The sequence below is a fragment of the Melitaea cinxia genome, chromosome 17, assembly GCF_905220565.1.
Source record: "Melitaea cinxia chromosome 17, ilMelCinx1.1, whole genome shotgun sequence".
Classification (NCBI taxonomy): Eukaryota; Metazoa; Arthropoda; class Insecta; order Lepidoptera; family Nymphalidae; genus Melitaea; species Melitaea cinxia.
The window spans coordinates 12,150,460-12,164,958 of record NC_059410.1 but is presented as its reverse complement, the minus strand read 5'-3'; positions in this window follow the sequence as shown (position 1 = coordinate 12,164,958).

The following is a 14,499-nucleotide window of genomic DNA, read 5'->3' as shown; positions in this document are numbered from 1 at the left end:
TAAGGTTTAGCAACACTATCATTTTAATATCAGTAAAATCGGTTAATTGCCAGGCCTTTGATAGCTCGTTTGTCATGGCAACACAGTTGAAACTTAAGAGGGGAATGGACGTAGACGGGGAATTATTTATTTAGTTTTGGCGGTGGTAGATCAAAAGCAGAGAGAATATATACTGACTACGGAGCAGACGTAAAAGGCGGTCTCGATACTACTTAGTGGCGTTAAGTACTGATGTCTAAATTAATAAACTTTATAATAGTGCATATTGAGTTTTTCTAACAGTCAGAAGTGACAAAGTTAATCTACGTGCCCGATGCTGTGGTCTCCTCGATGTTAAGGTCAGATCTTAAAGTGTTATTTGACTTTCATGTGGCTACGTTAACATTTGCCGCCTCAAAATCGATATCGAACCAAAGCGAGGAAAATTCTACTAGCGAGCTACTGCGAAGTCCTTCAAAATTTAAATTGCTCCTGATTATCTCATTCGCATATCTCATATGCAGAAGGTACGCGAGCGGTAAACAACAAACTGCACACATGTTTTTGGAAGTTTAGTGAAAGTGATCTATTTAATACCTAAACTATAATAATCAGGTCAGCGTTGGTGTTCTTTTTTTAATTTACAAGTGAAAACTATTTAAGCTGTTATTATTATTTTTTATTTTTTCTTTTGAAGTACCTACACGTAGACTACGCGATGTGTTTCGAAATAGAAATGTACAATTATCATTGATCGTTGTTTTTAAACTGTTATTATTAATCTTATATGACTTTTTTTTATTATTATTAATTTAAACTACATAGCTATTGGTGTGTTTATATATCTTAATTGAGGTTCTATGTACCTACTTATTGCCGCTGTTTCCGGATTTACTGCCGGTGTCTATTAATGCTGTGTTTAATATTGTGATAGTATATATTTAGTTTTGTTATATATATAAAATTTTGTATTTGTTGTTCCTAAGTATATCTTGAATCATTTACTCATTGCATCACTAGTGAAGATAATGGGAAAATCTAAGCGAAAACGGCGGGAATCGAGCGTAGATAGTACTTCTACAGATTCTAGTTTTAGTGATAGTGATGATTATGAACGTAGGTCACGACGTAGAACGAAACTTAATCGAGGTCGTAAGCATAGCCATAAAAGACATGGTAAAAAACAAGCGCATTCTGAGCGTCGCAGACATAAATCTCTCAGTAGGAATGTTAACCGGGGGTCGACTAAAACTCCCCCGTTGACATCGCCGATTCGATTAAATAGGTTAAATATACCCATTGCAGTTAATGATCAAACTGATCTTTGTTTGTCGAACAATAACAGCGCAATAAATAATGTTACTAGATTAAATAACCCTAACAGTAATTCTGCGCCAGTAACTTCAAATTTTTGGGCTCAAAACAATTTTCCGGTGGCGTTCAGTGTTGTTCCAGAATTTGACCCTAGTGAAAATAGTCAAACAATAGAAAATTGGATAAACAAGGTTAACGAATGTGCGCAGATTTATTCTTGGAATGACCGCCAAATATGTCATTATGCTCTTCCTAAATTAAGTGGTTTAGCCAAAAAGTGGTATCAGGGTTTATCCTCAGTCCTATATAATTGGGATGAGTGGACACAAAAATTAAAATTAGCATTTCCCTCAAACGAAAACTACGGTGATTTATTAACAACAATGTTAAAACTTAGGTGTAGGTTTGGCCAACGTCTAGAACATTATTACTATGACAAAATTGCGCTTATAAATAAATGTGATATAACTGGTAAAAAGGCAGTCGGTTGCCTTATACATGGTATCGATGACAAGTTTGTACGAATGGGAGCAGGTGCTTGTATGTTTGAGGAACCAGAACAGGTCCTTAACTACTTGCGCACGGTATCTCAACATGAAACCAACACGCCATCCATCAATAATCGCAACCGGAATAGTCATCAACAATCCAGACAGTTTAATAAGGTAGCAAATGAACAAATTAAAGGTAATAATAGCACAGATACGGTTAGATGTTTCAATTGTAATGAAATGGGACACATAAGTTTAAAATGTAATAAACCAATAAAGAGGTGTAACTTTTGTTTAAAATTAGGCCACGAAACTAAAGATTGTCGCAAGAACAGTAACAATACTGGCGAAGCTAATAAAAATAACAGTTCGACGGAACGAACTAAGAGTGTCATGAGTATTACCAATAGTGAGTCCGATAATGCAAAATTTTACAAAGACGTCAAAGTGGGTGATATAACATTGCGAGGATACGTTGACCTAGGTAGTAAGTGTACTCTTATACGAGAATCTGACGCAAAACTCTTGCATGATACTTGGGCTACTGATAACTTACCAATTTTGCAGGGTTTTGGCAATTCTTCTGTAAAACCAATTGGTAAAGTAGTAGTCACTTTACAAATAGGCGCCGTTAAGGCTGAAACGGAAATTCTAGTCGTAGAAAATCATTATTTAAAAACATCAATTCTGGTTGGGCAGTCATTTACGGAAAAACCTAATGTAATACTTTTGAAAACAAATGATGATTTAGTTTTTATACAAACCCCAGATGTGATTAATAGTGATTTAAAAATTAAAGTGTATGCAGAAAGTGATTACGTTATTGAACCAAAAACTACTATGCCCATTGATGTCACTACAAATAGTAAATACTCGGAAGGGTTATTTGTTCAATATAATCTTCGAACTTTACCTAACAACGAATATATTGTTCTACCTGGTATATTTCAGTTCAAAGCAGGTAAAGGGTATCTAATGCTAGCCAACTTGTCACTTAATGATTTAAAAATTACTAAAGGAGTTTTGTTAGCTCGGGGACAGCAATACCACGAAATAAATAAAGAATATGTAGGTATAACTACAGAAACCAAACAGTATGAACCTTTACCTTTAGCGGATGTAAAAATAAGTACAATAGTGACCGAGGATCAGAAACAAAAATTGTTTAAATTAATCGAAAAATACAGAGATTGCTTTGCAATGAATTTAGGAGAATTAGGTAAAACAAATCTAACTGAAATGGAAATTAACCTAACTGACAATAGACCTGTAGTATATAATCCATATAGAGTTTCCCAGAGTGAACGTGAATACCTAAATAAGATTATAGAAGATTTACTTTCCAATGGTATCATACGTGAAAGTACTTCTGATTATTCAAGTCCAGTTATTTTAGTCAGTAAGAAAAATGGCGATAAACGCCTATGTGTCGATTATAGAGCCTTAAATAGAAAGACACTTAAAGATAAATATCCTTTGCCTCGCATTGAGGATCAATTAGATAGGTTAGGGGGTAATCAATTCTTTACAAGCCTTGATCTAACATCAGGGTATTACCAGGTGCCCATGTGTGAAAACAGTAAACGGTATACTGCATTTGCAACACCGGATGGTTTGTTTGAGTTTGAGAGAATGCCATTCGGGCTTGCTAATGCACCTAGCGTTTTCCAGCGAATCATTAACTCTATGCTGAAAGGTAAACAAAACCTAGCATTAGCATATATGGATGATCTTTTAGTGACATCACAAACAATAGAAGAAGGCTTAGACAAGTTAGAAAGAGTTTTTCAATTGTTAAGATCAGCTCAACTTAAGTTAAATATAAAAAAGTGCGATTTCTTTCAGACTCGAATAAACTATTTGGGGTATGAGATCAGTGCAGACGGTATACGCCCTGGGGTAGCTAAAATTCAGGCGGTAATTGATTTTCCCATACCTAAAAACGTTCACGAGGTTCGACAGTTTGTTGGGCTCACTAGCTATTTCCGACGTTTTATTCACAATTTTTCAGTGATAGCAAAACCTCTGACGAATCTTACAAAAAGGAATGCTGTGTGGTGTTTTGATGAGCCACAGATAAAGGCTTTCAATGAATTAAAATCTAAATTAACCACCAGACCCGTTTTAGCATTATATGACCCCCAGGCCGAATTAGAAATTCATACAGATGCTAGTAAAATCGGTATAGGCGCCATATTAATGCAACGTATAAATTTAGAGACTTTCCACCCTATAGCATATTACAGTCGTCAGACCACATCAGATGAAAGCAAACTACACTCGTATGAGTTAGAGACTCTGGCAGTAGTTTGTGCTTTAATTCGATTCAGAGTCTATGTTTTAGGAAAAACGTTTAAAGTTGTTACGGACTGTGCCGCTATACGTAGCACAATGACTAAAAAGGATTTGATTCCTAGAGTAGCTCGCTGGTACTTAACTATGCAAGAATACGATTTCACAGTAGAGCATAGAGATGGGGCTAAAATGAGTCACGTTGATGCCTTATCGCGCAATCCCAGTACGTCTGAATCGAAGGTCGTGGTAGACGTTGTCGATGTTTTAGCAATAGATGATGATGCGTGGCTGAATACAGTGCAGGAACAGGACTCAGAGATACAAAGAATAATTAGCATCCTAAATGATCCAGACACTAAAGATATAGTCGATATTCATAAGAACTATACAATAAAAAATGATCGTTTATATAGAGTAGTAATTGATAAAAATAATGAAGTCAATTTAAAGTGGGTAGTTCCGAAATCGGTAAGATGGCAGGTAGTTCGTATGAATCACGACGATGTTGGTCATTTCGGTTTTGAAAAAACTTACAGTAGAGTTAATCAAATTTATTGGTTTAAGAAAATGCGACGATTTATTAAAAAGTATTGCAATTCTTGCTTAAGCTGCGCACATAACAAACTACCGGCCGGTGCTAAAGAAGGGGAGCTCCATCCTATACCTAAAATTAGCAAACCATTTGATACGCTCCACACTGACCATTGCGGTCCATTTCCTATAAGTAAAAAGAAAAATTGTCACATTTTAGTAATCATTGATGCCTTTACGAAATTTATATACATAAAACCAGTTAAAAATACTAAGAGTAGCACCACTATTCAAGTATTTACAGAATATTTCTCGCTGTTTGGAGTACCACGCCGTATAATATCAGATCGTGGTACAAGTTTCACTAGCAAAGAGTTTTCAAACTTTATTAATGGTAGAGGTATCAAGCATATTTTGAATGCTGTTGCCTCTCCCAGGGCAAATGGCCAGGTTGAAAGGTACAACCGGACTATAGTCGATGCCATAACTGCTGCTAATCACGGTAAACCTGAAAATGAATGGGATTTATGCTTACCACAAATTCAATGGTCACTAAACAATACTATTAACAAAAGCACCAATCGCACTCCTTCTGAGATGTTGTTTGGCGTTCAAACAACAGGCGTTTCGGACGGTATCATGAACCCTATAGTCGCGGATTCTCATTCCGCGTTAGATCGAGTTAAGATTAGGTCTGATGCAGAGTCCCGAATTCAAATTAATCAGCAAAAACAGAAAGAACGTTTTGATAGGTCTCACAAAAAACCAACACAATATAAATTAGGAGATTTAGTAAGAGTCGAGAGAGATATCCGTTCAGATCCGGGACAGAGTCGCAAATTATTGCCTAAATGTGTAGGGCCATTTCGAATCTCAAAAATTATCGGTAATGATCGCTATGAGATAGAGGATACCCCCATTACTAGAAAAGAAGGTTGTAAACCATATAGGTCGGTTTTTGCTGTTGATAGGCTACACCCTTGGCTAGTTTTTAATGATGCAATGACAAGTGATTCAGAGTAGAAAGTGGATTTGGTTATAACTAAAGTGATGGTAGGTGATATAGACCTTATATACTGTTATAGAATGAATTATTGATGTATGTATGATTTTAAAAATACTGATATCATGGTAATGAAAGACATTTATGTAATACCATAAAAGTGAATATCTAATTATATGTCAAATTCTATGTACAATTGTATGCTGAGTGAATTGTAGTACCGATGTATTATAGATTACATTACGTATCCTGTATATGATTATACTATATTATAGAAGTAAATTGAGAAAAAAAAAAAGAGTAAAGTTAATGTAAATTAATTATAAGATCATTAGATAAAGATATACACTTTTAACATGTAACAATTACGAAAGTTAACCATAAAAGTGATTAATAAAAAGAATGAATGATTGTTTAACATATTGAGAATAATAAAGAGAGATAATTATAATTTATGGATAGTAGTAATATATACTTAAATTATTGTATAGAGGCGGATCATCTTATTTCAATACATTCAATTTACCAGAAATATATAAGAGAGTTGTGACAAGCGGACTTCTAAGAGATGTTAAAAGAGTGAGTCGCTATGGGTGAGAGTGCCTATAGTCGATGTTAGTTTTAAGAGTGAGTCGCTATGGGTGAGAGTGCCTATAGTCAATGTTAGTTTTAAGAGTGAGTCGCTATGGGTGAGAGTGCCTATAGTCGATGTTAGTTTTAAGAGTGAGTCGCTATGGGTGAGAGTGCCTATAGTCGATGTTAGTTTTAAGAGTGAGTCGCTATGGGTGAGAGTGCCTATAGTCGATGTTAGTTTTAAGAGTGAGTCGCTATGGGTGAGAGTGCCTATAGTCGATGTTAGTTTTAAGAGTGAGTCGCTATGGGTGAGAGTGCCTATAGTCGATGTTAGTTTTAAGAGTGAGTCGCTATGGGTGAGAGTGCCTATAGTCGATGTTAGTTTTAAGAGTGAGTCGCTATGGGTGAGAGTGCCTATAGTCGATGTTAGTTTTAAGAGTGAGTCGCTATGGGTGAGAGTGCCTATAGTCGATGTTAGTTTTAAGAGTGAGTCGCTATGGGTGAGAGTGCCTATAGTCGATGTTAGTTTTAAGAGTGAGTCGCTATGGGTGAGAGTGCCTATAGTCGATGTTAGTTTTAAGAGTGAGTCGCTATGGGTGAGAGAGCCTATAGTCGATGTTAGTTCTAAGAGTTATTGGCTATGATTAAGAATGCCTGTTTTTTTTTCTTCTCTTATTTTATTGTCCTTTTTTTTGTATTGTGTTGTAAACGCGAGGCCGCGTTTGACGTCAGGATTAGCCGAATGTTAGAGTATTAAAAATATGGATCAATTATCAAAACATTTATTTTAAGGTTTAGCAACACTATCATTTTAATATCAGTAAAATCGGTTAATTGCCAGGCCTTTGATAGCTCGTTTGTCATGGCAACACAGTTGAAACTTAAGAGGGGAATGGACGTAGACGGGGAATTATTTATTTAGTTTTGGCGGTGGTAGATCAAAAGCAGAGAGAATATATACTGACTACGGAGCAGACGTAAAAGGCGGTCTCGATACTACTTAGTGGCGTTAAGTACTGATGTCTAAATTAATAAACTTTATAATAGTGCATATTGAGTTTTTCTAACAATTGCGTGCTAGAATATAGGTTTAGAAATTCGAAAAATACCAAAACCGAATCGGAGCACCCCACTGTCCACGTGGTCCTAGAGTGTTTTTTTAAGCTGGAGGCACGGAAGGAGGGCAGCCCTCGCCCGCCGTGCGAAAGTGCAAGTACGAATGCGTAGAGGAGCGGCTGAGACAGCCTCCGCTGCAGAACGGAGCATGAGTGAGCGTGCTTTCGCACGCAAGGGCGGAAAGGCTGCACTTCCCGCAGCGCCGCAGCCAAGCGTTACTCTACCACCCCCATTTCACCCCATAAATTCGAGGCCGTTTAACTAACGAATGACCTTTGGGTGTACTGTGGCTTGGGCATTATCAAATACTATTTAAAACTATTTCAAAAATAATTTTACAGCGCTAAATAGTTTAAAAACAAATTAAAGCAAGATTGAGAAGTAAGTATCATTTACAGATTAGAGAACGATAGCGAACCAATAGCGAACTGTACTGTTCACTGAACTGACTGACAAGTGAGTAAATAAATAACAACTTGGTCTTTCGAATCAAATCAAACTTAACCCAATAGTTGAACATATAAAGTTTATGTTCATTCAATAAATTCATAAACAATTTTCGGGGAATTCCCAACAGCCGACAGGTTTTAATTCGTTCGGTGTTGCCTACACAACAAAACTATACCATTTTTGCCTGTTGTGTGTGCCTGTAAAAAAAATCCTAGAAAAATACTAGATTATTCTTTAGTGGTAAGCTATGAAGCTTACCACTAACTGGAACAAACCTAAACCACTAAAAAATCCACTAGCCACTAAAACCATTTTTTTCCCGCCAAAAGGGGTGTCTAAACCACCAGATCTAGTGGAAAATCCACTAAGTTGGCAACACTGATTTCTAGTTTTCTACTAGGACCAGTGTTGCCAACCCGAATTTAAGAAAATTAGTAGATTATGTGCCAAATGTTGGTAGAAGTTGGTAGAATGTAAAATGCAAAATTGGTAGATCTACCACCTCAATTTAGAAGATATTATAAGATTAAAAATGCATGAACTGTTCTTAAAATGTTTATTTTTGCAAATTACACATATATTTATTGAAATTTTTTAAATCTTCTGCGCTAGACTGCCAGTTGTTTGCTATGAATCTTTTAGTACGCAACAATCCCTCTAGTCTCCGTGCAAATTCTATTTCTCTGGAAGGTTTTGCATATTATTAATTCCAGAAAACAATCTCTCAACGTTGGCGCTATTATGTGGAAGTGCGAGTAATTTTCTCACGAATTCTCATAGCAGGGGAAAAAAAGGAGACCGGTATCCTTTTTTAAAATAAAAATGCTTCCAGAATTCTTTAGGTGTAGGAACCACATTTTTTTCTGTGAAATGAAATGTCATCTACTCTCTGTCCAATTCGGTCATGTTTTCTGGTCATAGTCCTAAATATAATTCAGTGATATGTCAAACTAATTAAAAAATAGGTAGTTTTTAGGTCTAGGGTGGTAGATAGGTAGACTGAAGTAAAAATTGGTAGATCTACCAAAAAGTTGGTAGATATGACATCACTGACTAGGACTGTTGATAAAATATCGATATATCGAAATATCGATATTTATTACTAATACTTTTTTGGACGATATATCGATAGTTCGATATTGAAATTTAAATATCGATACTCGATATTTTGAAGCAAATCTTCTTTACGCACGCTTGAATTGGGACGTAAGCTGCTGAATACGTGATGACAGTGTTGCGAAAAGTATGATCAGGTGCGACAAACGGAAGTTGAGAAGGAGAGAGACTTATGTTTTGTAACGCTTCGTTTATTTTCAAGTAAATTTTTATTATTTTATTTTTTTCTCGTCAATTATTTAAACTAAAACATCATATACTTAATCTACTGAACTTTATTTACACTACATTATTTTTTCTTCTTTTAGTTTAGTTATTTACATACTATACTACTTTTACTCATGGCTTCGCTCGCTTTAAAGCCATTAAATAAGTAGGGAAATTTTATCTTTCGTAAAATATTTTTTTTTCATATAAAGTATCTTAAGTTACTTCTAATACCTCCAAAAATATATGTACAAAGTTTCATGATGATTAGTTAAGTAGTTTTCGCGTAAAAGCGTAACAAACAAACACAATTACATTTATAATAATATTATAAATAGAGACTTAGACACTTAGAAAAAGAAAAGAAGCACTAAATACGGAAATAATTAATTACATATAACACAATTATATATATTATATATACACGTGTTGTCATATTGTAAGGAAATGTGATAAAATATCCAAAGAAATATATATATAAGAATATTAATAGTAATTATCCTAAAACGGAATGTAATTTTCGTAGGCGCGTCTCCACCATAGAGCAACACGGAGGGGAGTAGCCATTGCGTTTGTTACCGATACAAAACTGTCTGTCATTTTTTGCGGGGGGAAATTACACACATGCACACTTTATTTTTATTTTATTTTATTTAGGAAACATACAGTACAATAATACAAAGAAAAAAATCATATAAAACTAATACATAAACCAATAAAGTTTCCAATAGTAAACAATTCATTAATAAGCTAAAAAGCACACATTAATCAGAAATAATCGATACACACAGAAATATAAATAATTCAAACAGTAGTAAATTGAATAATTAGGTAAACATGTACGAATAGAAACATTTCATACAATCATAAATTAAATAATAAATAATTAAAAGATAATAAAATTCAGATATATACAACATTAAAAATTAATCATACCAACTACAATACAATTATAATTAAATTAATTTATAACAAAATCAAACCAACCTACTAGAAATTCATGAATTATGTTAATAATTAATGATAAATTAAAAATTAAAAATTTATTGCATATCGTAATTCACTCCTTAAAGATTGCACTGAACAAGTTGCAAAATCAATGTGATGAAAACATTGGTTGTACATTTTACATGCTCTAAAAGTAAAATTATTCTGCGTATATTTGGTCCTAGTTCTAGGCACATAAAATAGGGACTGATTACGTGTATTTATTTTGGGACACCTAAATAATATATGACTAAGTAAATAAGGGGAATCAATAGAATTACGAAGTAACTTAAATAAAAATATTTGGTCTCTCTCCAATCAACGATTTTCCAAAGAAGGAATATACGGAATATCTTGAATATGCGGCGAAGCTTTGTAACTTAAAAATTTTATAAATTTATAATAAAATTTTTCCAATTGAGCAACATGACATTTGTAAAATGGATTCCATACAGTTGAGCAGTATTCCAAGATAGATCTTACAAAAGAGTTATAAAGGAGAATAATTGTGCTGACATTTTTAAAATCACGTCCCACTCTCAACACAAAGCCAAGCATTCGGAATGCTTTAGCAGTAACAAAATTAATATGTGACTTAAAAGTCAATTTGCTATCGATGTAAACACCAAGTCGCGCACCTCGGTAACTCGTGTTATTGTCTCTTGATTAAGTTGATAATTAAAATTAATTGTGTTAGTCTTACGAGAAAAGGATATCACGTAGCATTTTTTTTATGTTCAGATACATAGAATTCACTGAGCAGTAATCACACAATTTGTTTTTTTTTTTTTTTTTTTTTTTTTTTTATTTATTCATATAACGAAACAATAGTACAATAAATGTATAACAATAAAAGTCAAACATTTAAATCACTGTTACATACACTTTATGAGGCTAACAATCACCTATCAAAGTTTACAAAATGTTTACTATTACTCGTAACACAATTTGTTTAAGTCACTCTGAAGTAGTATGCAGTCAGAATTATTAGATACACACCTAAAAATTTTCATGTCATCAGCATAAAGAAGTATATCTGAATTCTCGAAAATTTTATGTATATTGTTACGAACACTCGAAGAAACTAACGCCATCTAGCGGCAACCATTGAAACCACACAAAGACAGAGACCGCATGAAACTCTCTACTCAGTACTAGATGGCGTTAGAGGAACTACTGTGGAACTTTGTAGAAGTATAGTCTCGAAAACCGGGGACATGCACGAACTTTCCAGAATGGTCTGGGCCTCGTGTCGGCCGATATAAATAGCCGCAGGGAGGCGAGCGAGTACAGTTCAGTTTGAGCGATCTTCGAGGCGACTTCAAGAGTGAAAACTAGTGATCAAGAGTGGTACCAGTGAAACCTACGACATTGGCTACGACTTAGGACATTGTTAGTGCTTAGTGTTTGAACCTAGTGCTTTTTGTTGAACCTAGTGCTTGTGAATAAAGTCTTGAAAAGAGTCAGCAGGTCTTTCTCTCCAAATTCTTCGAACCCTAGCACGTAACAACTGGTGTCAGAAGTGGGATTTGGAGATGCCATTGACTCCGAGAGAAGACTTTAAGGACTTCAAGGGCGTCAGGACAAGGGCGCAACGAGCTGCGGAGGCCACACCTACTGGGGACCAAGCTCCGCCCACCGTGGACCAAGCCCCGCCCACTGACCCCACCTATCATGCCCCGCCCACTGACCACGCCCACCAGGCCCCGCCCACGCGGGCACAGGCCCCGCCCACTCAGAGTCAGGCCCCGCCCACTCGGGCTCAGGCCCCGCCCACTCGGGCTCAGGCCCCGCCCACTCAGAGTCAGGCTCCGCCCACTCGGACTCAGGCCCCCGCCCACTATATCTCAAGCCCCGCCCACCGGACCCGCCCACCTTACCACGCCCACCAGCGACACCGTAGCTTCTACAGACTATCAAGTGGCTCTTCAATTAGGAAGTTTAATTAAATTAATGGAGCTGCAAAGGGCTGAAATTCGTGCTTTGCAAGAATCACAAGAGCAAACAAGTTTCAAATTGCAAGAATCACAAGAGCAACAAAAGGCTGAAATTCGTGGTGCTTTGCAAGAACTACAAGAGCAAACAAGTTTCAAATTGCAAGAATCACAAGAGCAACAAAAGGCTGAAATTCGTGGTGCTTTGCAAGAATTACAGGAGCAAACAAGTTTAAAATTGCAAGAATTACAAGAGCAACAAAAAGAGCTCCAAGAGAAAACGCTTTGGGCTGTAAAATATGTTAGTGACGCGGTGACTAAGCTTCGAAAAGATGTCGACGTAGTGGAAGAACGAGTTACCGGGTTAGGATTGGATGTTGAAAATGTGAAAATCGGCCTCACTGAATTACAAAAGAAAGTAGTACGCCTTGAAACCACGGGAGCCGCGATGTCTAGTGGAAGTACCGGAGTGGTGCAAGGACCAAGAGTGAAAGTGCCTCCATACGACGGTACTACTCCGTGGAACGCTTATCGTCAACAATTCCAGACGGTCGCTACTGCCAACGGATGGACGGAAGAGCAATGCCTGACCGCTCTCACTGTTGCGCTCAGGGGGCAAGCTTTATCGGTTCTGGAAGCACTGCCACATACAGGAAACGGGTTCCAAGACTTGATGGAGGCACTTGAATCCCGATACGGGGAGCGACACCTGGAGCACGTATTCCGTGCCCTACTGCGTGACAGAGTCCAACGCTCAGGAGAAGGACTACAACAATGGGCGTTGGAAATTGAGAAACTCGTCAGGAAGGCACACCCAGGAGCAGACACCAAGATGGTAGACACGAATATTGTTCAAGCATTTGTCGACGGAATCAAAGACCTGGAGGTCAGACCTGCAGTGAGGCTTCGTCATCATACATCGTTAAAGGAAGCATTGGCACATGCTTTGGAGGTAGAGGCTGTTCGCCATGACATACGGCAAACCCATAAGATCCGTGAGGTCTCTGAGGAAGTTAAGGAGGTCAAGGCTCCTACGAAGAAAAGCTATGGAGTCATGTGCTACAAGTGCGGCGAAAGGGGCCATCTTCAGCTCAACTGCCCGCAGAAGGAGACCCAGATAGCAAGGATGAAAAGGATCGAGGAACAAATAGAGGAGCTGAAGAAACAAGGGGCTTCGTCCCCTGCCCGGGAGCAGGGAAACGAATAAAAGCCAGGACTAAGGGGCGAGTGCTGGCTGACGCGGAGGAAGCCCCAATAACTGTTATCTCCCAGGCATGCAGCGGGAATAGTCTTGCGATTCAGGGGACTATTAACGGGACGGATTGCAAAATGACTCTAGACACAGGAGCCTCTAGAACAATAGTGAACCCAAAGCTGGTAAAAGCCGCAAGGGGACACAAGAGGAGAATTAACTGTCGGCTTCTTACGGCCTCCGGTCAGCCAATACCCGTCCTGGGAGAAATGTCAGTTACGATGTATGTAGGGGGGTCCTCATACTCTCATAACGTTATCGTGGCTGAGATTATGGATGATTGCATCTTGGGTTTGGATTTTATGAAGAAACACAACTGCAGAATTAATGTCACTGACGGGGTATTCAAGTGTGGTGAAGAAGAAATCTTCATTCTTGGTGGTGCTTGCGGGAAAGTTGCATGTGTAAAGAAAGTCATTATACCTGGAAGAGCGGAAGCTCGGGTGTTGGTGAAACTACCGACAACTGGAAAGAAAAAGTCAAACAGATGCGTGTTGATCGAAGACACACCTACCAAGACATCGGCACAAAAACTAATGACGGCGAGAAACCTTGTTAGTGGAAGCAGTAACGCTGTGGTCAAGGTTTTGAACATTGATGATCGCGAGATCTGCTTGAACAAAGTGACGTCATTGGAAAATGTAAAGAAGTAGTCTGGATGAAAAAGTGCAGTTCGATGACAGGCGCAGGCTTGGCAAAGAGCAACAACTACGAATTAGTGACTGAGCTACTCGATGACTGCAAGAGTAATCTTACTTATTCGCAGAGCATGAAAGCCAAGAAGTTTTTACAGCGCTACGCGAATATCTTCTCCAGTCACGAAGGGGACCTTGGAAGAACGTCGGTTGTCCAGCACAGAATAGATACCGGAAGCGAGAGACCAATTCGTCAACGAGCAAGATGGATACCAATCGCAAAGGAAAAAGAAGTTGAAGGCCTTTTGGAGGACATGAGAAGGAATAAGATTATTGAACCGTCTGCAAGTCCATGGTGCTCACCTGTTGTATTAGTGAAAAAGAAAGATGGTAGCACGAGATTTTGTGTGGACTATAGGCGTCTCAATGATGTCTCTAAGAAGGACAGTTACCCGTTACCTCGAATCGACGACACTTTGGATACCTTGAGTGGCATGAATTGGTTCTCAACCCTAGATCTTAAATCTGGATACTGGCAGGTGGAAATTCATCCAAAAGACAAGGAGAAGACAGCTTTCTCGACCGGTAAAGGTTTATGGCAATTTAAAGTCATGCC